Here is a 27,937-nt window from a genome sequence, read left to right on the forward strand (position 1 = left end):
TCATCCCCCTCCCGCTCTCTAAACCCCTCAATCCCAGCACAGACCACCCTTCTGCACCCCAAACCTCTCATCCCCAGATCCTGCACCCCCAGCCAGAATCTACAAACCTTCCCACACCCCTGTCCCAGGCCTGATCCCACTCTGCACCCCTCAGTCCTAGCCCAGAACACACTCCTACACCCCAAACTCCTCATCCCCAGCCCCACCCCAGAGCCTAAAACCCCAACAAGAGCCCTCACCCGCTCCTGCACCCCATGTGAGCATTCATGGCCCTCTATACAATTTCTATTCCCTGATGTGGCCCTCAGGACAAAAAGTTTGCCCACTCCTGTTCTGCGTGTGTGTGTCGAGGGGGAGGTGGGGACTCTTGCCCATGTAGAGGAGTGCATAGATCAATTGATCTTGGATGCCTTGTTGGGTCTGGGAATCTAGGAAATTGAGGAGGCTGCCCCCAACTACTACCCTTCTGGCCCGACACCTGCTCCTCTCCCACTACTGCCCCTCTGGTCTGACACCCGCTGCCATCCCACTACTGCCCCTCTGGTCTGAAACCCTCTCCATCCCCACTACTGCCCCTCTGGTCTGACACCTGCTCCCATACCACTACTGCCCCTCTGGTCTGACACCCGCTCCCATCCCCACTACTGCCCCTCTGGTCTGACACCTGCTCCCATCCCCACTACTGCCCCCCTGGTCTGACACCCGCTCCCATTCCCACTACTGCCCCTCTGGTCTGACACCTGCTCCGGTCCCACTACAGCCCCCCTGGTCTGACACCCGCTCCCATCCCACTACTGCACCTCTGGTCTGACACCAGCTCCCAGCCCCACTACTGCCCCTCTGGTCTGACACCCGCTGCCATCCCCACTATTGCCCCCCTGGTCTGACACCCGCTCCCATCCCCACTACTGCCCCTCTGGTCTGACACCCGCTCTCAGCCCCACCACTGCCCCTCTGGTCTGACACTCACTCACAACCCCACTACTGCCCTCTGGTCTGACACCCACTCCCCCCCTTCTCGGTCTCCTCGGCGCCCCCCCCAATCAGGCAGGGCCAGGAGCCCGGTTGGGTAGCCTAGGAGGCGGCTCCGGGAGCAGCCTCCGCCCAGCCACCTGGCTGCTACTATAGTCGCCGTAGCGGCTGCCCCGTTGTCACCATTCCCCAGGAAACCGGCGCCTTGTCCCGCGGGCCGCGAGCGGCAGCAGGTCCGGGAGCAGCAGGGGCAGCCGCTTGCCCAGACAAATACAAGGCTCCCTCCTCCGGCTGCTGCTGCTGCTGCTGCTGGGGACACGTCATGGGGAATAAATAAATAAATAAATCCACTCACCCAGTGGCAGTGAGAGGAGCCGGCGGCGGCGGCATTAGATCCAGCCCACGCTAGAGACCAGGTAACGTAACCGACCGCTCAGGAGGGAGGAGGAGGAGGCCGCTTATCGTGGCCCCTGCCCGGGAGGGCCCGGGGAGCGAAGGGGGCTGGCACCAGGGCTAGTGTTCGTGCCCGTTGTGTGTACCAGCTGCTGCCCCCCGAGTGTGGGTAGCGGGCAGGCAGCCCTCTGCGCAGGGGTCGCTCACACTCGAGCTGCTGCAGCCGCCGTTGCAGCGTGTGCGGGATGCAGGCGGCCCAGTGGTCTCAGTTGCTGACACACACCCCGCACGAACAGCTGCTTCCATTGGCTTGTGTGCGAGGAGAGGATGCCCCAGCAGCCTCGCTCATTGCCACTGACACACACCCCGCACATGAGCTGCTGCCCTTGGATTGTGCGCAAAGGGCAGGTACCCCAGCACAGCCTTAGTCTCTCTCTCTCTCTCTCTCTCTCACACACACACACACACACCCTCCCCCACAATTGCGGCTGCCTTTGGGCTATGGGCAAGGGGCGGGTATCCCAGCACTGCCGTAGTGATTCACACACAGGGACATCACCACAATTGCTGTTGCTCTTGGGTTGGGGGCAAGGGGCGGGTACCCTAGCACGCGACAGCCTCAATCTCTCTCTCACACACACACGGACATCACCACAATTGCTGTTGCCCTTGGGTTGGGGGCAAGGGGCGGGTACCTTGCACGTGACAGTTTCAGTCTCTCTCTCACACACATGGACATCACAACAACTGCTGTTGCCCTTGGGTTGGGGGCAAGGGGCGGGTACCGTAGCACGTGACAGCCTCAGTCTCTCTCTCTCTCTCTCTCTCTCACACACACACACACCCACACACGGCACCAGAACAGCTGCTGCTAGTCGTAGCTCGCTTGGGAGCTGCAGGTCCGCCCAGTGCACCGGAGCCTCACTCGTGGCCGCTGCCGCACGCACACAAAGAGCGGCAGCCCTTGGCAGCCTCGCCCGAGTCTCCCGAGCGGCGGAGAGAAGCGTGGAAGCCACCCCCGCTGCGCTGCCCCGCACCATGGCGCACTGCAGGCGGGACTGCTCCAGCCTCTGGGGATGTTTCTCCGCCCACGAGGCCGGGGCCATTCCCGGGACTGCCGGTTATTGTGGGGCGCTGGCTGCGGGGGGATCCGCTGCTTGGCAGCGCTGCAGGGGAGAGGAGGTGAGCGCGCCTCTGTCTCTGCGCTGCACCATGAGGCGACAGCATCCCCGCGAGCCTCCTTAGCCTTCTCATCCCATAGCCCGGCCCCCTTCTGCTCCCCCCGCGCTGGAGCTGCCCCGGGCTGGGCGTGCTGCTGGGCAGATCACGGGCCAGCGCTAGGCTGGCGTAGCCCGTCCCGTTGTCAGCGCCCTTCAGCGACAGAGCCGCGGGGTGCAGCTCCCAGACCGGGCTGGGCCGAGGGCGGTGGCTGGCGATGCTCAGCGAGTGCGGCTGCTGCTCCCCCGCCCCCCAGCTCCCGGCGATGGCCAACAGGAAACGGCGCGGAGGCGGTGAAAGGCAGCTGGAGAGGAATGGAGGCTGAGGATGGGAACCGCAGCCGCCTGGAAGGGGAAGGGGGCTCGGCCGCCTGGCGTCGCCCAGCTAGTTGGTTCAGGGGCAGCTGCGGCCGCTTGGAACGCAGCCCTGCAGGGCCGAGTTCACTCAGCGTAAGCCTGGCAAGGGCTCCCCGGGGGTGGCTGTGCTGCCTCCCGCCCGGAGACTGCCCGACTGTAGCACACAGGCACTTGCACACAGGGGAGCCCTCCAGAGGGAAACGTGGGAACTTCTAAAAAAAAAGACCCGATTAACTTCTTATTGTGAGAGGTGGGGCTGAAAAAACTAGAGATCCTGTCCCCGCAGCCCTCTCTGAGCTGTGGGGAAATTCGGCCAGAACAAGTCTCCCGACTCTGCTGCTCTATGTATTTGTTGCGCTGATTACTACTACAATCATTCTGGTGTTGGTTATGGTGGTTGATATTTATTGATCCAACGGCGTCAGGGCAGTGTAAAAAGGGAGAAGGAGACACGAGGGAGTTCATTTTGTTACAGCAGCTACTTCATATACTTCAGCATACTTCCAGATCTAAATGGTGCAAAGTAGTCCTAAAGTTCCTTCAGGGAATGTTTCCAATTTAAAGGCCTTCCTTAGCCCTGCACTACCACCCCCCATTCAGTTGCAGGGTGCACTGGAAATGGGGCATCAGTGAGGCACTGCCATGCCTCAGCTATTTTTGGCTGCTGGAATGGTCCATATATTGTTACAGTGGAAGCACAAGTTTAGAGCAGGCCAAGAAGCTGCCCTCCGCTAACCCATGCTAGGTTTAACTGTCCCCTGGCAGTCTTAGTATCTAAAAGGCACATTATCACCTCAGTCTCTGTCCCAGGCACAATATCAACATAGGAGTGAGTGCCCCTGAGTTTTCACAGCTAAGGCAGAGACAGTTCAGACATGCAGAGTGCAACACGTGACCATTGGTGAAGTAGGAATCTTACTGAGATCATTGTTGAAAGCCTATGTGGTTAAAACATCTGAACAAACTGAGGTCACTGGTTTGTGAAGCCTTCCATATATGTTTCACTGGTCTTGATAGTAATTCTTTGCATTGCTGTAGCTCACGCTACTTATCAAATAGTAATGAAATAGGTGCATACAGCTTTCTTTGCAGGAGTGGGGCTGTAAACTCAACAGCACACCAGATAAGCCTAGCAACATATCAGCCCAGGTCTAAAGAGAGTTGAATCATGTGAAGGTCATGCTTAAAGGCAAATATTTTGGACAGACAGAAAAAGTAGAAAGAAATTACAAGAGAGGGCCAATAAAGGAAGGAAAAATGGTTTATGTTTAAGTTAGTTATATTTGAGAATATTAATAAGATACATATTTTTTTAAAAAAGAGAACCTTCCCCCTCCTTTAGTTCTAGATTGCATATTAAAGTTATTTAATATTGAAGATTTCTGATATTCTTTTTGATAAAGAATGCTGAATACATTCAGTTTCTCTAACCATTAAAATGAATTTATAAATTAACACGGATAAAAACAGATAAGTATCAGTTTCATCAGAAGAGAGTTGAGGATGGCTTTTTTATTAGACATTTCTCTTAAGTGTGTAATTTAGTATGGAGTAATAACTGTATGAGGAGTTAGTGGTAGTTTATTTAATTTAGTATTGACCTTTTTTCTTAGTGATTTTATCTTGTCTGTTTTCCACAATAAAAGCAATAGTTGTCAGGACTGCCACCAGTGAGAAGTCATTTCCTTTATCGTAAAAATGTTGCTCTACCAGAATACCCAGTATCTGTGTTCGTTCCACTCATATTTATCGTTCAAAATACACCTTTACATTTCCCTCTTCTGTTTTCTTATCATAGACTTCGAGGGTTACAGTTAAGCTAAAGAGGAAATGTAATCTTAAAAGAGGGATGACAAACATCAGAGGGTGAAAGGTAAAAGACAAAGTGGAAGGCTGGGTGAGTTTTACTTGCAGGATTTCCTAGACCTTAATCTTTTCAGGTTAGCTAATGTAGAATAGAAGATCAATTTTTCAATAATATGCTTTTTAGTTGTTTTCAGCTTTATCTTATTTTATTGTGTAGGTAGCTACATTAGCTACTTGTATGCCATTGCAAGGTTATGCTTATTGATGAATCATGAGTCATTCCATCACAAAGTTGTTCTTCAGCCCTTGGCTTTGCTATTTTGTAAAACATCGATCAGTTATGATGCTAATACCAATACCATTTTAATATGCATAAGAGAAAAAATAATGAACAAGTGAATAGCATGAGTCTCAAACTTAATGCAATTTGAAAAAATAAAAGACATGTCTCTAGTTATACAATGTATATTTGTCCTAGAACTTGAAAATATATTGAGTTATAGGAATGCTATGTAAAAAGGAACTATAAAAATTACTAAGGTCTAGATCCTGTAATTGGTCCATAGGGATGTTTGACTGCAATGGGGCTTTGTGCACACACAGCAATCCACCTATGTGAATTCAGTTTCAGGATCCCAACTACATCTGGGCAAAAATTTTATGCTGGATAGCTTTTTCATCAACAAATACGTTTCCCATGATCCAAAACTATTTGTAAAATTGAGTTGAATTCAACAAAGAATTTCAACCAAGAAAAAATATTTTTTATCAAAACATTGTTTCATCTATTTCATTTTGACACATTTCATTTTAAAATGACATTTTGAATTAAAAAATTGCCAGTTTTTTTAAATCACACAAAAGCATGAAAAATACCTGAAAACTGCTAAATCAAAATGAAAATCTTTTAAAAAATTGTGCTGAGTTGGCTAAAACATTTTGGTTGACTCAAAATCAATCAAACCCCTCCTCCCCCCCAAATTCTATTTAGAATCAACTTGAAATCTTTCAGTCCATTCAAAGTGAAATTGTTTAAAGTTCTTCAATAAAAAAATAAAAAAAGGAAAATGATTTTGATGAATCAAACTAGATTTTTTTTTTGGTTGTGGAGGTGTCAGTCCCCAAACCAAAAAAAATCCATTCTATACGCAACTCTAATCCTTACCCTAAATTATCCTTGTGATTTAAAAAAGCGTTCTTCCAACTTGAAGCTTTCAGTCAGTTATAATGTTTAAAAAAATCTTGAAAATAGTATTTAGTAAAAAATAGGGCTGTCAGGTGATTAAAAAATCACGACTAATTGTGCGATTAAAAATTAATTGTGATTTGTGTGATTAATTGCACAATTAAACAATAATAGAATACTATTTTAAAATATTTTTGGATGTTTTCTACATTTTCAGATATATTGATTTCAATTATAACACAGAATACAAAGTATACGGTGCTCACTTTATATTGATTTTTGATTACAAATGTTTGCACTGTAAAAAACAAAGGAAATTGTATTTTTCATTTCACCTAATACAAGTATTGTAGTTCAATTCTTTATCATGAAAGTTGAACTTACAAATATAAAATTATGTACAAAAAAACTGCATTCAAAAATAAAATGTAAAATTTTAGAGCCTCCAAGTCCACTTAGTCCTATTTCTTGTTCAGCCAGTCGCTCAGACAAACAAGTTCATTTACATTTGCAGGAAATAATGCTGCCCACTTCTTGTTTACAATATCACCTGAAAGTGAAAACAGGCATTCACATAGCACTGTTGTAGCCGTTCTGGCAAGATATTTATGTGCCTGATGAGATAAAGATTCTTATGTCCCTTTATGCTTCAATCACCATTCCAGAGGACATGCATCCATGCTGATGACAGGTTCTGCTCGATAACGATCCAAAGCAGTGCAGACTGATGCATGTTCATTTAATCATCTGTGTCAGATGCCATCAGCAGAAGGTTTATTTTCTTTTTTGGTGGTTCGGGTTCTGTAGTTTCCCCATCAGAGTGTTGCTTTTTTAAGACTTCTGAAAGCATACTGTACACCTCATCCCTCTCAGATTCTGGAAGGCACTTCAGATTCTTAAACCTGAGGTTGAGTGTTGTAGCTATCTTTAGAAATCTCACATTGGTATCTTCTTTGTGTTTTGTCAAATCTGCAGTGAGAGTGTTGTAACTGTAGTCTGTAACCTATCATTTAAATCTGTTTCTGTACCAAATAACTGGAGGACACCTAATGTAACACCAATTTTAAAAAGGGTTCCAGAAGCGATCCTGGCAATTACAGCTCGGTAAGCCTGACTTCAGTACCAGGTAAACTGGGTTGAAACTATAGTAAAGAACAAAATTGTCAGACACATAGATGAACATAATTTGTTGAGGAAGAGTCAACATGCTTCTTGTAAAGAGAAATCATGTCTCACCAATCTACTAGAATTCTTTGAGGAGGTCAACAAGCATGTGGACAAAGGGGATCCAGTGGACATAGTGTACGTAGATTTTCAGAAAGCTATTGACAAGGTCTCTCACCAAAGGTTCTTAGCAGAGTAAGCAGTCATAGAATAAGAGGGAAGGTCCTCTCATGGATTGGTAACTGGTTAAAAGATAGGAAACAAAGAGTAGGAATAAATGTCAGTTTTCAGAATGGAGAGAGGTAAATAGTGTCCCCCAGGGGTCTGTTCTGGGACCAGTCCTATTCAATTTATTCATAAATGAGTGGGGAAAAGGGGGTAAATAGTGAGGTGGCAAAATCTGCAGATGATTCAAAATTTCTCAAGATAGTTAAGTTCCAGGCAGACTGCTAAGAGCTACAAAAGAATCAAAACTTGCATGTTCTCAAGTTTTACATTGTTTTGTTTTTGAGTGCAGTTGTGTAACAAAAAAAAAATCTACATTTGTAAGTTGCACTTTGATGAGAAGAGATTGCACTACAGTACTTGTGTGAGGTGAATTGAAAAATACTATTTCTTTGGTTTATCTTTTTAACAGTGTAAATGTTGGTAATAAAAAATAACAAGATAAGGTGAGCAGTGAACACTTAGAATTTTGTATTGTAATTGAAATCAATATATGAAAATGTAGAAAAACATCCAAAATATTTATAATAAATTTCCATTGGTATTGTATTATTGGTTAACAGTGTGATTAAAACTGCGATTAATCGCAGTTAATTTTTAAAATTTGTTTTGAGTTAGTCGCTTGAGTTAACTGCAATTAATTGACAGCCCTAGTCTATAACATGCACCTCAGAAGATCTGATTTAATCTGCTAGGGGACTGTGATGTATACTTACTAGCTAATCCATTGCAATATTATAGCTACAGTTGTATGTCCATATTTATTTGTTGCTCATTGTATCCTAAGAAAATTTAAAAAATGGCAGTATACATTGGTCTAGTAAATGGGGTGCTGGACTAAAAGTCAGAAGACCTGGGTTTTATCCCTGGCTGTGTTGATTCACTATGTGACTTTGGGCAAATCATTTAACCTTTCCATACTGGAGTTTCCTATCTACACAATGGGGTGTATAATAGCTACTCACCTTTGTAAAGCGCTTTGAGGTCATCAGATAAAAATAAAGATATGAGTGCTATCATTATTTATTATTACTATGCTTATTATTATGGAGGAGTAGGCAAAGTGACACTAAAAAGAATTGAAGTCTCTTTTAAGTGCCAACAAACAGTGCAGTCAACAGTGAACAATTATATCCTAGTTGGTTTGATTTCTCTTTCCTCATTCTTTCTGTGCTCCAGCATCAAGAATATCACTTAAATGCTCTCTTTTGACATTTTGAATATGTGAGTGTAGGATGAAGAGAAGGAAAGGAGAAAATACAGAGTGTGGAGAGGGAAACAAAAAATATAAAGGGGAGAGAAGAGAACAGGTTGAGGGAACACAGGATTGGGGGGGTGGGAAACTAGCTCTCACAAAAGTGAGAGCATATTAAGATAACACAAGAGAATGGGAGAGTTATAGATAGAAAGAAAAAAGGATAATAAAAGTGATGGGTGATTTTAAAAGTCTGTTATTAGAGGTATAATTTCAGGAAAAGGCCATATAACATACCCAGAACACACAATTTATTATATTTTTAAACATTTTGAAAGCTTGAATCCACAAATACAATTTGCAAAAAAGAGGTTTAAAATTATTATTTTCACTCTCACCTCATTTCCAAGGAATCAGCCCTAGTTTTGTACAAACCATATAACTACGCATTTCCTGTGTGTTACTAGTGACTTAGGTTGCCTTGGAATATTACTACACTAGTAAATTGTGAGCAGTCATTCTATAATTATGCAGTTATATACTGTATTATAGAATTTATGTACTATATTTGTAAGTAGTGTCCCAGAGGGAAGGAACCCCATCCGTCAAGCTTCAAAGCACAGCTCTGTGCCACTTGAGCTGAAAGACTAACTCTAGAAACTGAACATACAGTACAGTTTAGACACATTACAAATTAGATATCCAAAGACTGGAGTCCACTCTTGAAGCAGTGCAGGTATTTTTATTGTTCCTTTCTTTCTCTGACTCCCCACTGATGGACTACCATTGAATGTTTTCACATAAGAAGTTTTGTTTGTTTTAATGAAATATTTGAATAAGGAGAGGATAGCTGTTGTGTTCTTCTCGTCTTACCTAAAACACATTGTAAACAATCGTGGTGGAGTCTAGGGAATGCCACAAAGAGTCAGTGCAGTAGGTCTGCATTCTCTTTTTGCACAGAGCCGTGCCCTGTTTGGGTGGTCCGTCCACAGTAGCCCAGAGAGGTTTGGGGCATGAAGAGGCTGGAGTAATCAGATCAGCTGGCCACTACCGTCCCCCAAATAGGATGCTATTAAAGTACACAGGATACAGTAATAGTAATAGAATATTTCCAGTAGATGGAAGGATACTCTTTGGTTCCTGTGGAACATCCCTGTGCGAAGTTAATGTAGTCAGGCTTTGTACATTGAAAAGGATTTGGCCCATGATGTACAAGGTAAGAGAGGTGTTCCGCACATAGGGGGCAGCATGGAGCAAGCATGAAGATGAGACATAGAGGCTTGGGTGAAGGAAATAAGAGTGAGTGGGAGTTTGATGGGATGTGTGTATGCCTTGTAGGACGCTGAAGAGGTTAAATCCCTTCAGTATGGGATGAGCAAAGAGATTCTCTGCGTTCCACTCCTCACAGTGACCGTATCTGCTGTCAGACTTTGAAGGATGGTTCTCCAGCTGGGGCTCAGTAGTAATACTAGTCCCATAAGAGTTAAGGGCTCCTGCAAGCAAGAAGGTGATTATTCTTCCAGTCTAAGCAGAGAGGACTGTTTTCTGGAGCCATGTGGCTGAGATTGTTGGTCTTTTAGTGATTGCCACTGCTACAGAGGAGAATTTGAATTGTTTAATTGATCCCTATTAGCTTCATTAACTGTGTGTATTTATTTCTGTCACCTCCCTGGGAAGGGGCCTCTTCATATTTGTTTTCCTGAAAGGATGGACCTGAATTGTTTAGCGGAATCCTACAGAGAAAGGAACATTTTTTGTATTTGGTTAAACTCTGGACCAAGGGTGACCCAAAACTGCTCCTTTGACCCTATCATAAGGGAATCCCCCCGCTTATTTCCTCATCTACTTTAACTGTTTATTTTGATGCTTCTGGGGAGAAAAACAGACTGTGTATTTTCCTGCCAAGAAATAGCCCCTAAGAACTTTGCTTGACCTAAAGAGAGACCTCCACCGGAGCCGCCTGCCGCCCCCTCTGGTAAAATGCCGCCCACCAATAATCCTGGTGCCCTAGGTGATTGCCTAGGCCGCCTAAATGGAAGTGCTGGCCCTGGGCTTGGAAGAAACTGGCACACTCAAGAAATTAGGGGAAGCTGGGCCAGGAAGAAAAGGTGTTGGCCTGGCTGCATTCAGGCACATCATTAGGGCTTCTGTGGATCCCTGACACCAAAATAAAGCTGTCCTCTCCTGGTGGAACCTACAGCCAACTATAGTTCTCTGGGAGTGGGTGGTTTGCCAGTACAGCTTCCATTGTAGGCACAGTGGATAGAAATTGCATTCTACCTCTTTATGACTATGGGATGAATCAGGCATTTGTCTATAAACAAAGTCACTATTTCAATTTCCAAATATTCTGCAGCATCACTAGACATGTATATTTAAAACATATCAAAATGAAACTAGCTCTTAGTGTAGTGTCCGTCTACATTTTTTTTTTTTTTTACACTATCTACCTTAGTCAAATCCAAACTTGTTTGGAAAAAATTGAGACTGCCGCCCACAACCACAAGGATGCTGAAGTGAATTTCAGAACAACACAGCCATTAACAGTTAAGGAGGTTGCCAGTAAAGGCAGTGTTAACATCCCACCCAATCTCAAAATCTCAATTCATCTCCCTCTACCACCCACACATTACGGTGCCAGTCAAAGGAGGTTTTGAGTCCAATGCCAGCAGTACCATCATCTAGTTCAGGAGTTCTCAACCTTTTTCTCTCTGAGGCCCCCCTCAACATGCTATACAAAGTCCAGGGCCCAGTGGGGGTGGGGGGAGGTCCTGGGGGAGGGGCCTTGGCCATAGGGTGTCGGCCCTGCCCACAGTCCACCCCTACTCATCCCATGCTCCACCCCACTCTGCCCCAGGTCCCGCCCCCTCCCCGCTGGGCCCCACCACCTCACCCCTCCTCACCCCCTGGCCCGCTGCTGGCTTGTTGCATCCCTTCTCAGCCTCCCACCCACCACACACCTCCTCCCACCTGCCACTCACCTCCTCACTCCCCTGGCAGAAACCCCCATGCCCACCCTGAGAACCCCCGCCTGCTGCTGGCTTGCTGCTTTATTCCTCAGCTCTGCCCATCCACCCGCCGCTGGTTCCCTTGCCACTCGCCTCTTCAACCCCCACTGCCCACCACTAGCCTTTTCACCCCCCTCACCTACTCAACCCCTGTTGCTCACTGCTCGCCTCTTCACCCCACCCTGCTTGCCTACTCACCCCTCCTGCTGCAGGTCCCTCTGGTTCCTAGGATCAGGGGCAGCTGATGGTTCTCCATGTGCTGCGCCTTCCACAAGTGTGAGCTCTGTGGCTCCCATTGGCTGGGAAAAGTGCCAATGGGAGCTGCCGGAGCTGTGGAGTGGGGCTTGCAGGCACTGGCAGTGCACAGAGGGCCCTCTGCTTCCTCCCCTCCCCCACAACCCGACCCAATCTGACCTGACCCTAAGAGCCAGAGGGACCTGCCGGGGGACAGGGTGGGGAGTCCCAGCAGTGCTTACCTGGGGCGGCTCCTGGGAAGCATCCAACAGGTCCCGTCGTGTCAGGTCAGGGGGCAGAGGGCTCTGTGCCTGCTGCTGGTGCCTGCAAGCCCCACCCTCACAGCTCTGATTGGGCAGGAGGGAGCCTGTGCAGCACGCGGAGACCCCCTCCGCCTAGAGGCTGCCCAGACTGCAGGCTATTGCTGGCGGGTGGGCACTGGGAGCTGCCCCAGGAAGCACTGCAAGACCTAAGACTGGGGAGGAGGGATAGCTCAGTGGTTTGAGCATTGGCTGACTTAATCCCAGGTTGTGAGTTCAGCCCTTAACAGGGCCATTTAGGGATACAGGGCAAAAATCTGTTGGATGATTTCACTGGGAATTGGTCCTGCTTTGAGCAGGGGGTTGTACTAGATGATCTCCTGAGGTCCCTTCCAACCTGATAGTCTATGACTTAGGGTTACCATATGTCTGTATTTTCCCAGAAGTTTTTAGGTATTTAAAAATTCCTCCCTGATGTCCAGCTTTTTAGCTCTTAAATCGCCATGTCCGGGAAAATACAAATGTATGGTAACCCTAAAAAATTATAACTCAAAGGTGGGAGTCTTAGCTCAAAAAGTTTGAAAACAGCTTAGGGTGCAGGGAGGGTTCAGAGAGGGTGGTAGCTAGGGGTTGTGTGCGGGCAAGGGGGTAGCTGAACTTGCAGGGAGTGGGTAGCTGGGGCTGTGTGCACACAGGGGGTGGCTTTGGGTTCAGGGACAAGGGTGGCTAGGGGCTGTGCATGCAGGGGATAGATCAGGATGCACAAAGGTCATAGCTCAGGGTGTAGGGAGAGGGTATTAGGGGCTGTAGGCTGACAGGACTCCCCTGCAGACCCTGTTCCTGAAGGGGTCTGCCAGCCATGAACCGGGTCTCCCCACCCTGGGGGCTCTTATGACTGCCTCTCCGGGAGCAAAGAGGGCTGGGAACTGAGGAGCAGTTTCAGCCTGGAGTGCCAGCAGGAGAGAAAGGAACACTGCTGCTGCCTGCTCCATGACACCAACCAGAGCAGCAGCTGCCATGCACTACCCGGCTCTGGCTTCCTGCCTTTGACCTGGCCAGAGGGCAGGGAGAGGAGATGGGGGGAGGTGTGGTGCTGCCCCTGGGACTGCCGTGATCTTGTGCTGCAGTTTTGGAGGTGAGAGACAATGCCCTCCATGTCCCCTGCTCTGCCCATGGGCTCAGGGTTTCTGCCCTACACAGGGAGCACCAGGGCTTGGGGCTCCAGGATTCGGCCTCGCACCTCCCAGCTTCATCCCTGGGGGGGGTGCCGGGGATCGGGGTTCAGCCCAGGGAGGGGGTTGGGGATCAGGGTTTCAGCCCCACACTTCTCAGCTTCATCCCCACAGGGGCGCTGGCGCTAGGGATCAGGGCTTCATAGAATCATAGAAGATTAGGTTTGGAAGAGACCTAGGAGATCATCTAGTCCAACTTCCTGCCCAAAGCAGGACCAACTAAATCATCCCAGCCAGGGCTTTGTCAAGCCAGGCTATAAAAACCTGTAAGGATGGAGATTCCACCACCTCCCTCGGTGAACCCCTGGGGATCAGGGCTTCAGTCCCATGCCTCTCGGTTTCAGCCCTGCGGGGGGTGCCAAGCATTAGGGCTTCAGCCACAGGGCCCCACAGCCTGCTTGAAAGGGCTCATGGACCCCCAGGGAGCCCCAGACCCCCAGTTGAGAACTGCTGATCTACCTTCTCTCCTGTTTAGTCAGCCCAGCTTCAGGGCCAGTGCAACCATTTAGGTGACCTAGGCGGTCGCCTAGGGTGCTGGGATTTGGGGGGCATCATTTTCTTCGGCAGCAACCATGACGGCCGGATCTTTGGCCGCCCCTGTCGCCGCCAGCATTTAGGCAGAGGGAACTAGGGCAGGGGAGTGTGGGGAGGGGCCGCCTGCAGCAAGTAAGGCGGGGAGGCGGCACCAGGGGAACTCCCTGTCCCAGCTCATCCTTGCCCCGCCTCCTCCCTAGCACGCCGTGGCTGCTTCACTTCTCCACTTCTCCCGCCTCCCACGCTTGCGGTGCCTAAGCTGATTGGCGCCGCAAGCCTGGAAGGTGCGAGAAGTGAAGCAGTGACAGCATGCTCGAGGTGCTTGTGCTCCGAGCAGGGGTGAGTTGGGGTGGGGTGGGTGCCTCAGGGCGGAGGTTGGGGGCTGGGGAGCTGCTGCGGGGGAGAGGGCGCCTCAGGGCGGCGCCTTGGGGGGGGGCGCAAGGTGGAATTTTTGCCTAGGGCACGAAACATCCCTGCACAAGCCCTGCCCAGCTTGAGCTGAATTGCTCCATTTTGAACCCTCTCTCCATTGAGAGTGTGCCCAGCAGGACACTTCCTGTGTCCAGAGCAACTCTTTAACCCTCACCTCACCAGTATGGGGTTGGTACACTCTGTCACAGGGTCCAAACACGCTCATTGTCTCCTTGCCTCCATAGCAAACACCCTTTCCTTTCTAATATGCAGTCAAGTCCAGTGAACACATTCATGCTCAGAATCGTACTCAAATACAAAATCTGAACTTTGACCTTGGAAAGATATTTACACACACACTTAGTTAAAATGAAATGAAAGATCTTTGTTATAATGGTGGTGGTAAAAGAATCCAAAAAGGACTGAATAGACTAGAAAAGTTGTGGACACATATCAATAGCCTGAGTGTATGCTACTTTGCAAAAATTACACTGTTTAGAAAATAAGGTAGAAATGTTGAATTTTATGGCTTTCCTTAGTTGAGGCATTGACTTACATTCAGATAACAACCACACCTTTAACTCTGCCCTAATAGAGTTACAGCTATGTAGTCATCTCAAAATGACTAAGAAAGTACAGTACTGTATAGTTTGTGTTTGTTTAAATTTGGGCTCTAGGGAATCTGGATAACTTTAAAAGAGAAAAATTCAGTGATAGATGAAAAATTGAGAAGACTGAGAGAAGTAGAGCTGTAGTGGAGTCATCTGCCATGAAGTCTTGTGGTGATTAGGGCTTCACATTCAGTTGTACAGGAGTCTTTGTTTAACATGGACTTTGTGTGGTGCTGTGCTGTTAAGGCACTGGCTGGATGAGGACAGTTATAGTAGGGGGAGACGAGGCAGCCAGCATCTCAGGGTGGGTGAGATTGTGAGACAAAAGTGAACAGAGGAACGTGGGTGACAGGAGTCCCAGTGCCAGAGGCTGAAGCAGAGGTGGCGTTGATTCTGGGGATTTGTGGGGAAATGGTGGTACACTTTTGGTTGGGGGAGCAGAAACATTGGCGGCTGGTTTGGGTACAGTCATGGGGTACCAAGGAATCAATTGCAGGGAGTCATGAGAAATCTCCTTAGAATGTGCACCCACTAATTCCCCTGTCTGCGGGCTTACCCGTCCCATGTGGTTGGCCAGTCTGGCTGGCTGGAGAATGTCAGAGTTATTGTCCAGCTGCTTCCCCGTTTTTTCTGTTCCTCTGGGGGCACTGTGCAGATGAAGGAACTCTCTTTGCCTCTTCAGGACCCAGGTGCTGTAATTCTGTCTGGTTTTTATATGGGCCATAGAAGGTTCTTTATGCTGCTCCTTTGCACCCCCATGGAACACACCACAATGCATTAGTGCCAGGGCACACAACACTGGGAAATATGACATATTGATTAATTTTCAGACTTGAATTTTCCTCGTATGCAACACATTCAAACATGTTGTTGTTGAATGATGTCTCACCCCATCAGATCTTGTTATTTGGTTCTGGCATCTCAGGCTATGTCTACACTACAGACTTACAGCGGCACAGCTGTATCGCTGCAGCTACCCTGCTGTAAGGTCTCCCATGTAGCTACTCTATGCCAGTGGCTCTCCCATTGGCATAATTAGACCACCACCAATGACTGGTGGTAGCATTGTCAATAGGAGAACATCTCCTACCAACAGAGCACTGTCCACACTAGCACATTTGTCGGTGAAATTTGTGTCAATCACACCCGTGAGTGATAAAAGTTTTGCCAACAAAAGTGCTAGTATAGACAAAGACTCTGTTGTTATCTAAGCCAACAAATCGTCAGTCCTAAATGTTCAAACTGGTAAAATAATTCATAATGAACATTTTATTGGATGAATGTTGTCTCTTTTTCTGAGAACGAATAAACAAAGGGATTCTTGAATTTGTTGTTGAAAATGTGTCTTCACCTAATAATTCTTGTACTGCGAGTCAGTTGTCAGCAGTTCATTGTGAATAGTCCATGTAAATGCCATTATATAAGGCACTGGTTATTGTTCAAGGGTCTGATCATTGCCCATTTGAATGACTTATATAGCAAGCAAACAGTGTGAACTTTGAATTGCATTTACATGTCTAAAATTTTAAATTTGCACTGTTGTTGGTTAACTAGACAAGTCAAAATTGGTAAACACAAAAGAATACATAAACTTCAATTTTCAAGATTACTTGCATTAATAAAGCTAGATGGCTACCATATTCACAGAAAGCAGGACCCAGCCTATATACACGCTATCTATATACTTTCCATGACATAGCTAAAATTAGCTGGACAGATATACATATTGCAGACTTCCTGAGTTGCACATTTTACAAGCATAGCAAAACAAAATCCTGAACACAATGTACTGTGCTGCATGTGATTTTCAAAGGCTCATAACTCGGTCAAATTGAAATCAATTTTCTCTGCAGCACACGAGAATGCTTTTCCTATGTCTAATTTCAGCTTTCAAGACCATGCCAATGTGACTGTGGGTTTGTTTCAAAGAAAATCGTAAGAATATGTTCATTGTAGAAAACATTCACTCTCCTCTCACACCAACATGGCTATACTGAGTCTGCTCAAACTTAAAATAAATAAATAAATAAATAAATCTTAATTTTCAGGCTTGTTTTCTGTTTTATCAGCCCAAAAGAAAATTGTGAGTGTTCAAAAGCAGGTAGTGAGAACATAAATTATTATACAGCATTAAGTATAGTGGTTGCTGCCACTCCTGCTATCATGTATTATGATGATTAGTGATCTTATTAGTGACATAGCTGGATTGTGACAGAAGGATATGATATGGGAAAATAAGATGAAAGGAAATAATATGTTAGTTATGAGCACCATAGTCTGAAAATTAATAGTTTCTATGAATAAATTGTGAATTGTATGGAACAGAAAGTAGTGAGAAGTGAACCTCATCTGGTTGGGAGGTTCAGCTGGATTTCTGGAAGTCTGAATATCTACTGGAAACTTATTTAAAGATTTCTCGTGATCTCCTGGACACCACCTCCACTTCTTTCTAGAGCGGGGGTTCTCAAACAGGGGGTCAGGACTCCTCACGGGGTCGTGAGGTCATTACATGGGGGTGGGGTCACGAGCTGTCAACCTCCACTCCAAACCTCGCTTGCCTCCAGCATTTATAATGGTGTCAAATATATTAAAAAGGGTGTTTAATTTATTAGGGGAGCGCACCCAGAGGCTTGCGATGTGAAAAGGGTCGCCAGTAAAAAAGTTTGAGATCCCCTGTTCTAGAGTCTCTGTCTGTCTCCCACTAATGACTTCTCTAACTGGCTGTCCCTCTCAGTACCCTCTCTTCCAGTGACTGACCTCCTCCTTCCTAGTTTTGTTTTTGGTGATCTTGTCATGAGGTTGCTCTCTTCCTTCAGAGGAGGCCTGCAAATCTTCCTTCTATCTTCCTTCAAGGGTGGTGCGTGCAGCTACTCCCTCGTTTCTCTCCCCCTGCTCCTCCTACCCGCCAGACAGAAAAAAAAAGAAAAAAAGACAGCAAGAAGGAATCCTGTGAAAGGAAGTGTAACCCTCTACTGAAGGCCACAGCAGTAGGGGATTATGTTTGCTGACACAAATATATAAGAAAAAGAACGTACACAGAGATAAACAAAGTTGTTGAACCGTAACAGAGCATCCAGCAGAAACAATAGTCTGTTTCCTATTTCTGACCCCAAGAAAAAGGAAATAGACCTTTGTTCCTGCTGTGTCAGAGTTCAACAACTTGCATTTACCACCCCTCTGTGTTTTGTGTTTACCACCTCTCTGCCCTCTTCCTTATGTACTTATGTCAGCAAACATAATCCCCTCCTGCTGTGGTGTTCAGTAGAGAATTGAACACTCTTCTACCAGGTCCTTTCTATTTCTTTAGTAACTGAGGCTTACCTATCACTATTCCCCTTTATCTTCCAGTACACTTCATCCCTCCTAAAGGAACCTGGTCAGATACAAATTAAACTTTCAGACATCACAGAGATTAATTAAATGATTATATTTTCTCATTATTAAACGGGTCGTAAACAGGAGGAAAAAAACATTTCTTTATTTAAACAAACTCTTATATTGGGTTTGCACATACTAGTCCCATAACAAATTTCAGTGTTTTAGCAAGATAACCACCAGGCTTAGAAATGCCGATTGTAACTAATTGTTATTTTCAGATAGATTTAATTCATAGTGAGAATTGCTTCTTACCCTGTGAACTTTCAAAAAGTGCTGGGCAGAGCAAAATGGGAAGTTTTCTTATTAAATCTGTTTCAGACACTGGCGAAATTCACAAATCAAAGTAGCTGATGATGTGAAACTTTGGAGCTATTAATATTAGTTGTACAGTGACTATTTAGGGCAAGTTAAGGTTTCAATTTATTTCTGTACCTGAGGCTACAGAATTTGTTTTCCATGTCATTTAGACATGCAATGTCAACTCTTTCAGCACTGAGTCATTCTTATTGTATGCTGAGTCAAACTGCACATAGAGGACTGCGGAAAACAATATTTTCACTGATCTTATGACATTAAAAACCATTTAATTTTTTTTAATTTTTCTATTTTTCACAGAAAAATTGTGGTATTTTTTTCAATCAAAAAGGGAAATCCTTATGTGCAAAAATAGTGAATGCATTTTTACATGGGGCTAAAGAGTGAAAAGTTGTAACTTGTTTTGGATAAATTTTTGCCCTTATGCATTCATTCATTTTGCCACATATAGTCAAAATGATTAGATTTCACCCTTCTTCAAAAGTGAGAGCTTTTGGAAATAAAATAAAATAAAATAAAATTAAAATAAAAACCATGCAGCTCTAAAGCAAAATCTGTAGGATACATGTGGAAAGATATCTTTTTAATTAATGCAGCAGATAATAGTGGTTATTAACACATATAATGTTCTAATTATACTACAAAACCTAATGTGAAATTTTAGTATGTCTGTGAATTAATCTGACTACAGAAATCTGTGAAATATAAATCCATATTTATAGTTAATTGCTGGATAATTTTGTGTACATCAGAAAAAATTACATTTTTTGTAACATGGTTGTTGCAATATGAATATCTATTTCATGTTTTCAAGAGTATGCATGTGATATTTACCGCCTAGTTAACTTTAGTGTTTGTTTGATCTGTCTATTGAAATAAGTAGTGATAATTTTCACTCATTGTACTTCTTAAGTGACATAAAAGACCCGTGAGCTCTGCATGTGGAATTCCTATTAACATTATTAATGGACTGAAAACCCTAGTTCCCCCTAAATGTGGGTGTTCATGTTGGATTCTTGTCTGAATTTTTTCCACATATTTTTAAAACAATTGCTTTTCATGCAACATGAAGATTGATTTTCATAAATTATAAGATACATGGTGACAATCAGAAAAATCCTCTGTAGTAGACGAAGAAGCTTTATGAGAGATCCTAGGTGGACTTGTATAAATATTAGGGAAGAACACCAGTTTTACTGCATAATTTTCCCTCTTATGAAATAGCATCCAGACAGAAGCATCATAACTTCATACATCTGAAGATGTAATTTGAGATGCCTGTTCCTTTGTCTATTGGTTGCTCGAAATAAACAATAAAAACATCGCGTGGTCATAAACCAATCAGGACTACAAAGAGTCTTTAAATGCTCAGTCTATCTGAAGTCCCTGTAAGTATCAAGACTAGATTATTAGCTGGGACAGCAGCCCTCTTCCAGGTAATGTATCACTTTGTATTTTCTTTTACCTTTGCTTAATGATAAGATAGTTTCAAACTACTAGATAAATCCATGCAAGCTAAGCTGTGTTATACAGAATATTGTGTAATGTGTGATGCTAAAGTATTATGATTATTTCTTTATATAATGCCACTGTAAAGACAAGTATGAAAACAAGGATCCTGTCCGAAAGAGTTATAACAAAAAATAGCATGGTTGAGTGGTGGCAGTCACACATCTTGTAATTTCCTTGTTCAGACATTTTCTTTGTATATTTTGTTAATATGTCTGCGAAGAGAAATGGTTTATCAAAGATGAGTCTTGTGAAGAGGAACTAAAAACAAAAAGGGGAAATAGCACTGCAGATATGGGCAGGAAATGGGCTTCAGAATTAGTGGACATATGAAATAAGTTACAGAGGCAGGAGTGGGCTTTTATCTATTGTGGACAAGATGAGAAGGGCCCGTAAAAGGATTTGGACATGGTCGAATCACCAGGCAAGGTAGATGATTTTTGTGAAAGTGTGGGGAAGGGAAGACCAGAATCCAGGATGCCAAAGAAGATCAACTCTGTACATCCTCAAAGTGTGCAATCATTTTAAAGAGACAAGATGGGTGAGGTAATATCTTTTATTGGACCTACACTGGAAACAATCATTTTAATATGTTCACTTAAAAGATCTTACTGGGATGGGCTCTTGAGATAAGCATCTTTATTTTTATGAGGGCTTTGGGAAGACAGCAATAATAACATGTCTCTGGCATAAAACAGAATATAGAACACCGTAAAACAGAAACAAGGAGCGAAATGCAGGACACTGAGCAACATTGAGCAGTTACACATTCAGTTCATTTTGCAATGTTAAAACTTTTTAAAAATAAGGGACTACAGGTTTCTTCAAAGCAAACAATATGAGAGTCTGTTTTAATGAAATTGTCTCTTGCCACTAGTTTTTGCTCCAGGCATTTTAAAATTAATTGTCTGGTTTTGAGTGAAGCATGTCTGACAGCAGTTTTCAACTTTTTATTCATTATGTAAAAAAGTAATTTTTTTTTTTTTTGCTAATAGCCAATGCACCAGTAATTTTCAAATAGCTGTTTACACACAATTTAAGGCAAAATGTTGACTGACTTTTTCATGAAGATAAACTGATGATTGTTAGAGTTGTCTCTGTGAAATCCATATTATAACAGTTTAGAGACAGAAAGCCTGATGATAAATCTCCCGTTGACTTCCATAGTGCAGGATTAGGGCCTAAGAGCCAGCTCCTCAGGTAGTATAACATAGCTCCTTTGAAGTCAACAGAAGTGTGCTGAATTACGCCAGCTGAGGAGCTAGCTGTAAATGTATTAAAATATGAAACTCAAAATAAAGGTCACTTCAATGGCTATCAGAACACTATGCAAAAGTAAGACAGTTAATTATAGTGTTGTGAAACTTGCATTACACTTTTTTTTATTGATCCTCCTTATTGCTTCTGTGCTGAGAATCACTGATTTAATTTAGAATTTTTGGAGGAAGGGGCAGAGTGGATAGGAAATAGTTTTTCCTGATATGTGAGCGTCTCTATTCAGACATGCTTACTGGCTGCAGCTACTTGTGCATCCCTCCAGAAAAATGTCACTGCTGGTTTCAAAGTATGGATATTCTCACTAGCCCTGGTCAAATATATCACATTTTGAACTTTTTTTAATGAAAAAAATACAATTTTTTTGAGAGCGGGAGGGGAAAATTGCAGAAAAACCTCCTTGTTTTTTGACCAGCACTAGCTCTCACCAATGGTCTAGACCACAATACTTTGGGATGGAGTTATGTGCCTTGGGATGGAGTTATGTGCCTTTCCACACTGAGGATAGGCATCGCCATACCCACAGGCCTGGGGGAAGACAGCAAAAAGATGAGTCATGTTGGAGATGACTAAAACTCCCTGCAAAATCTACATTGAAGAGTGACTCTGAGACATCAACAGTTTTTCAGGGTGCTGAAACCTTAATAAAGTCTATTGGCTGACTAGTATTCCTCTTGTTTTAACTGATCTCATGCAAAGCTACTTCTGGAGTGCCACACTGAGTTTCCAGGATACCTTCCTGTCCTGTCAAACAGCTAGGATGTGGAAGAAGTGAAGAGTGAGAAAAAACATTTCCATCTCCCTCCTAAATGCCAGGGACAAAAGAAACACCATGCCCAATCCACTTAGCAGGAAGCACAGGGAAGGAAAGAGGGAGAAGGAGGAGAGAGTGTACTAGGGAGTTACAGAGATTATAAAATAATAATAGTGTGATGTTTAAACATTGCTTTATAACATTTATCTTGAGATTTTCCATTAGTATATGGTGACGCATAGTAACATCGCTGACAACGCCAACCACACTCACACTGTTTCTTTTTGTTTGTTTTTCTTTTTGTTTTTTTATAATCACAGACAGAATCAGGCATAAAGTAAGTAGGAGAATACGTCCCTTCCTTAAAAAAAAAAAAAAGAGCGGGGAGAGAGAGAGAGAATTGCAGGGGCACTTAGAAGCTGGGTTAATTACAGCACTAGAGAGAGAAGTTGGTTGATATAATATCTATTATTGGACTAACTTCTGTTGGTGAGAGACACAAGCTTTTGAGCTACACAGAGCTCTTCCTCAGGATAGGAAAGGAACATCACAGCATCACAGCAAAATGCAAGGTGGAAGAGATTAACATAAATAGTTAGCACATATTCTAAGAGACCATTCAAGGAAGAGTGGCCCATTAAGACCTCTGCACAGGATTAAAAAAAAGGACTGCAGACTCAGGCCTTTTATTTAAAAAAAAAAAGATGTTATCTACTATGAATATATCATGTCCATCAATGTAGTACTTGACTACTGTAACTAGGACTCTACCAAAATCATGGTCCATTTTGGTCAATTTCAACTCATAGGCTTTTAAAAATAGTAAATTTAATGGTTTCAGATGTTTACATCTGAAGTTTCATGGTGTTGTAACCATATCCAGACCCAAAAGAGGGAGAGAGGGGTCACAAAGCTATTGCACGGGGGTCACAGGGTTGCCACCTTTACATCTGTGCTGCTGCTGGTGGGAGTTCTGCCTTCAGAGCTGAGTTGAGCTGGGCTCTGAAGGCAGCGCAGCCATGGAGTTTCTTGCAGCTAGTGTTGGTTCCCAGAGGTGGGTCTGACCTGGCCAGAGGAATGGCCCCTTCAGGGAAGAGGAAGTCCTGTCCTTCCCCAGCCAGGCCAGAACTAGAAACTGGAGCCCAGCACACAGTAGGAGCCCCCGGCAAGGGCGCCCTGAACAGCACAGGGGAGATCAGACTCTCTTCCCCTACAATAGCCAGATATCACGAGAGAGATCAGATTTCACAGCTGTGAATTTGGCAGGGCCCTAACGATAACCTCTTCCCCTAATGGGTCTATGACTTTGTCTCCATGGGCAAGTGAAAGACATAACTTTTGTCATTCAGAGGTTAAAACAAACACATACCCCCAAAAGACAAAAGTTTTGTGGACGACAAGCGCTGGTGTGAACAGCACTTTGTCGGTAGGAGTGCTCTCCTGCTGACAACGCTAATGCCACTCATTGGGGGTGGAAGTTTTTTGTCAGTGCCAACAAACAGCATCTACACTGCGTGCCTTTTAGTGGCACAGCTGTAGTGGCACAGCCGTGTCACTAAAAGCTGCATAGTGTAGATATAGCCTATGTCAGGGTTTACACTGCAGGATGCCAGCATAAACTACTATGAAGTTAGTCAAGGGTGTGAACGTGCAAAATGTAATTATGAAGTTAAAAGAGGATTGATAGGTCCTCAAAGGAAACCTTCACATTCAAAAGATGAGCCTAGGAACTTAAATTCTTTACTCTGCTAGAAACAATCATGGACTGAACAGAGAGAACACTTCAGTCTCCCTGGACACTCAATAACAGACTTAAAAGTGGCAATTCTTCAACAAAAGAACTTCAAAAACCAACTTCAATGAGAAACTGCAGATCTGGAAATAATTTGAAGACTGGACACCATCAAATCAGGCCTGAATAAAGACTGGAAGTGGATGAGTCACTACAAAAAGTAATTTTCCCTCTGCTGAAACTCACACTTTCTTGTTGACTGCTGGAAATGGCTAATGTCCACCTTGATTGCATTGGCTTTGTTAGCACTACAAAAATAATTTCCCCTGTTTTGATATTCACCTCTTCTTGTCAATTGTTGAGAATAGGCCACTTCCACCTTAATCGAATTGGCCTCATTAGCACTAAGATGAGCAGATAGCAAGTGTAAAAATCAGGATGCTTTTTTTTTTTCAGGGTGGAGGAGGGGAATCATAGAATGGGAAGGGACCTCAGGAGATCATCTAATCCAACCCCTGCTCAAAACAGGACAAATCCCCAGACAGGTTTTTTTTTTTTTGTTTAAACCCCAGTTCCCTAGATGGCCCCCTGGGTTTAACAGGCTAATGCTCAAACCACTGAGCTATCCCTCCCCTATATAAGACAAAGCCTCTAATATTGGGACCTTAGGTCACCCTAAGCCCAGGGCTCCCTAACAGTTCAGCTGACTCAAGTCCCACTAACCCTGCGCTTAAACTGTGGTGCAGACTCACCCAAAGTGGCCAATGACTTTCCTGCCGGCTTTATAACCACCCCCACTCCTGCTGGGAGGGGGGGGGCATGGGAAATTGCCCCACATCGAGGCACCACCTGCCCCTGCTCTGTGCCGCAGACTCCTTGGTGCCTTCCCCGCCTCTGGCCACTGCAAGCTGCGATCCCCGGCCAAATGCCCTCGTTGGGTCATGGCTGTTAGCAGGCAGTGGCCCACAGGGCGGCCATGTGGGAGCAGCATGGTGGGGGCTGGGGAGCTATTTACCTCGCTGGTGCGTGCGCAGCGCCCAGCACTGAACGGATCCCGCATACCGCAGGGAGCTGTGTGCATGGTGAGTGGGGAGCAAAGCTACACGGTCTGCTGGGCGGGGTGGTGCCAGGGCCCCCTCCAGCCACCCGGAGCCAGGTGGCGGCAGTTCCACCAGTGGTGCTGCGCTGCTACTTCAAGGCAGGCTTCTCCCCCAGCTCACAGCCATGCTGGCTTGCTGCACTTCCCGGGATGGCAGGAGCCTGGGGCAGTGCTCTCCGGTGCTCTGTGCTGCACATGGGACCCCCATCCTAAGAGACAGAGGGACCTGCTGGGGGGCAAGGTGGGGAGCCCCAGCAGTGCTTACCTGTGGTGGCTCCTGGGAAGCATCCAGCAGGTCTCTCTGGCTCGTAGGGTTGGGTTGGGTCGGGGGGAGGCAGAGGGCTCTCTGTCCACTGCTGGTGCCTGCAAGCCCCACTCCGCAGCACTGATTGGGCAGGAGGGAGACAGTGCAGCATGCAGAGACCTTCTCCACCTCTGTGCCTAGGGGCCACCAGCACTGGAGGCTCCTGCTGGCAGGCAGGCAGGCATGCCACTGGGAGCTGCCCCAGGAAGCGCTGCCACGCCAGCCCCTGGATTTTGGCGGTGATGGTGAACAGTCCCCAATATTGGGACAAAGGGCGTCCCGGCCAATGTGCGGTTGGGACACGGGACAAATTTGTTAAAATCAGGACTGTCCCGATAATATTGGGACATCTGGTCACCCTATGTTTGCACTGACCCCCCACTTGGTAAGGTAACTCCCATCTTTTCATATGCTGTAATATTTATACTGCTTACTGTATTTTTCACATCCGTGCATCTGATGAAGTGGGTTTTAGCTCATGAAAGCTTATGCCCAAATAAATTTGTTAGTCTCTAAGGTGCCAGAAGGACTCCTCATTGTTTTTGCTGATAAAGACTAACATGGCTACAACTCTGAAACCTGAACAGAAAGACTGAATTATTGCTTATTACAACTCTCTGTAGCCCACTAACCTCCCCCTCCTTGTCCTATGACTACAAAGGTGTTAATGGGCCATTCTACCTTTCATGGTCCCTTACAATATGTGCTAACTACTTATGCTAAACAATCTGTTCCACCTTGCATTTTGTTGTGAATCTGGGGGTACCTTTCCCAGACCTGAAGAGCAATGGGGTGTGGCTAGACAATTTGTGTTTCCAACAGGAGTTGGTCCAACAAGAGATGTTACCTCTCTCACCTGGTCTCTATAGTATACTGGGACTGACATGGCTACAAGTATACTGCAAAATTACAGCACTATTCAGTCGCAGCTTGGTTTTTTGGGTTTTTTTGCACAGCTCCAAAGTGACTGACAATATTGCAACTTAAAACTCAGTAGTATTTTCTGTTCAATCCACTTTTGTAATCCCCTTTTAACTTCATAATTATATTTGGCATACAATACTCACTACATTGATTGGCATGGTATCGATCAGGGTTTCTCAAAGAGGAGTCGCCGCTTGTGTAGGGAAAGCCCGTGATGGGCCGGTGTGTTTACCTGCCCCGTCTGCAGGTCTGGCTGATTGCGGCTCCCACTGGCCACAAATTGCCGCTCAGGGCCAATGGGAGCTGCTGGAAGTGGCAGCCAGTAAGTCCCTCAGCCCATGCCGCTTCCAGCAGCACCCATTGGCCCGGAGCAGCGATCCGCAGCCAGTGGAAGCCATGATCGGCCAGATCTGCAGATGGGGCAGGTAAACACACCGGCCCAGCCCACCAGGGGCTTTCCCTACACAAGCAGTGATCTGTGTTTGAGAAACCCCGGTATAGATAACTATATTCATAGTAACAGGAGTACTTGTGGCACCTTAGAGACTAACAAATTTATTTGAGCATAAGCTTTCATGGGCTACAGCCCACTTAATCAGATGCATAGAATGGACCATATAGTAAGAAGATATATACATACAGAGATCATGAAAAGGTGAAAGTTGGTTTACCAACTCTAAGAGGCTAATTAATTAAGATTATCAGCAGGAGAAAAAAAGTGATAATCAAGATGGCTCATTCCAAACAGTTGACAAGAAGGTGTTGAAGATACTTAACATGGGGAAATAGGTTCAATTTGTGTAATGACCCAGCCACTCCTGGTCTCTAGTCAAGCCCAAGTTAATGGTATCTAGTTTGCAAATTAATTCTAGTTCAGCAGTTTCTTGTTGGAATCTGTTTTTGAAGCTTTTCTGTTGCAAAATTGCCACCTTTAAGTCTGTTACCAAGTAACCAGAGAGGTTGAAGTGTTCTCCTACTGGTTTTTGAATGTTATGATTCCTGATGTCAGATTTGTGTCCATGTATTTTTTTGTGTAGAGACTGTCTGGTTTGGCCAATGTACATGGCAGAGGGGCACTGCTGGCACATGATGGCATATATCACATTGGTAGATGTGCAGGTGAACAATCCCCTGGTGGCATGGCTGATGTGATTAGGTCTTATGATGGTGTCACTTGAATATCTTTGTTTTAAATATAGGGTCTGACTCTTCCAGTCCTTTTCAGGTAAAATTACTATTGAAGTCAGAGTTTGTCTGATGACTTGTCTACACTTGCAATGCTGCAGTGGTGCAGCTGTGATGCTTAGCATTTAGTGAAGACACTATGTTGATGGAAAGCATAACTTCTCCACCTTCCTGAGAGACAGTAGCTATGTGACGGGAAAAGCCCTCCCATTGACATAGCAGTGTCTATACTGGGAGTTCAGTTGTTATAACTGCATCACTCAGGGGTGTGGATTTTCCTTTGAGTGATGTACTTATAGCAACATAAGTTCATAGTGGACCAGGGCTGAGTAAGGACCCAGGACTGGGCTCAAACACTTTAATGAGAACTAGGGGGTACGGAAAAGTTTAATTTACTTGTTTCTCTCTGCTTGGACAATCAAAATGAATTGATCAGTTTCATTTTTATTTAGAGGCATTTTCAAATCAGTGTTACTTTTTGGTTCTCATGTATTATTTAATTTAATTAGGTGTATTAAAAGCAGCAATCAAAATTCCAAGTTTCTGTGCAAAAATAAAATAAATATTAGGGCTGGTAAAAAGTTAAAGAGAGATGAGGGATGTAAATAATAAGGTTACAGACCTGTTTTTTTGTTTGCTTGTTTTCCCCTCTTAACT

This window comes from Chelonoidis abingdonii, chromosome 1 (assembly GCF_003597395.2).
Source record: "Chelonoidis abingdonii isolate Lonesome George chromosome 1, CheloAbing_2.0, whole genome shotgun sequence".
NCBI classification, from domain to species: Eukaryota; Metazoa; Chordata; order Testudines; family Testudinidae; genus Chelonoidis; species Chelonoidis abingdonii.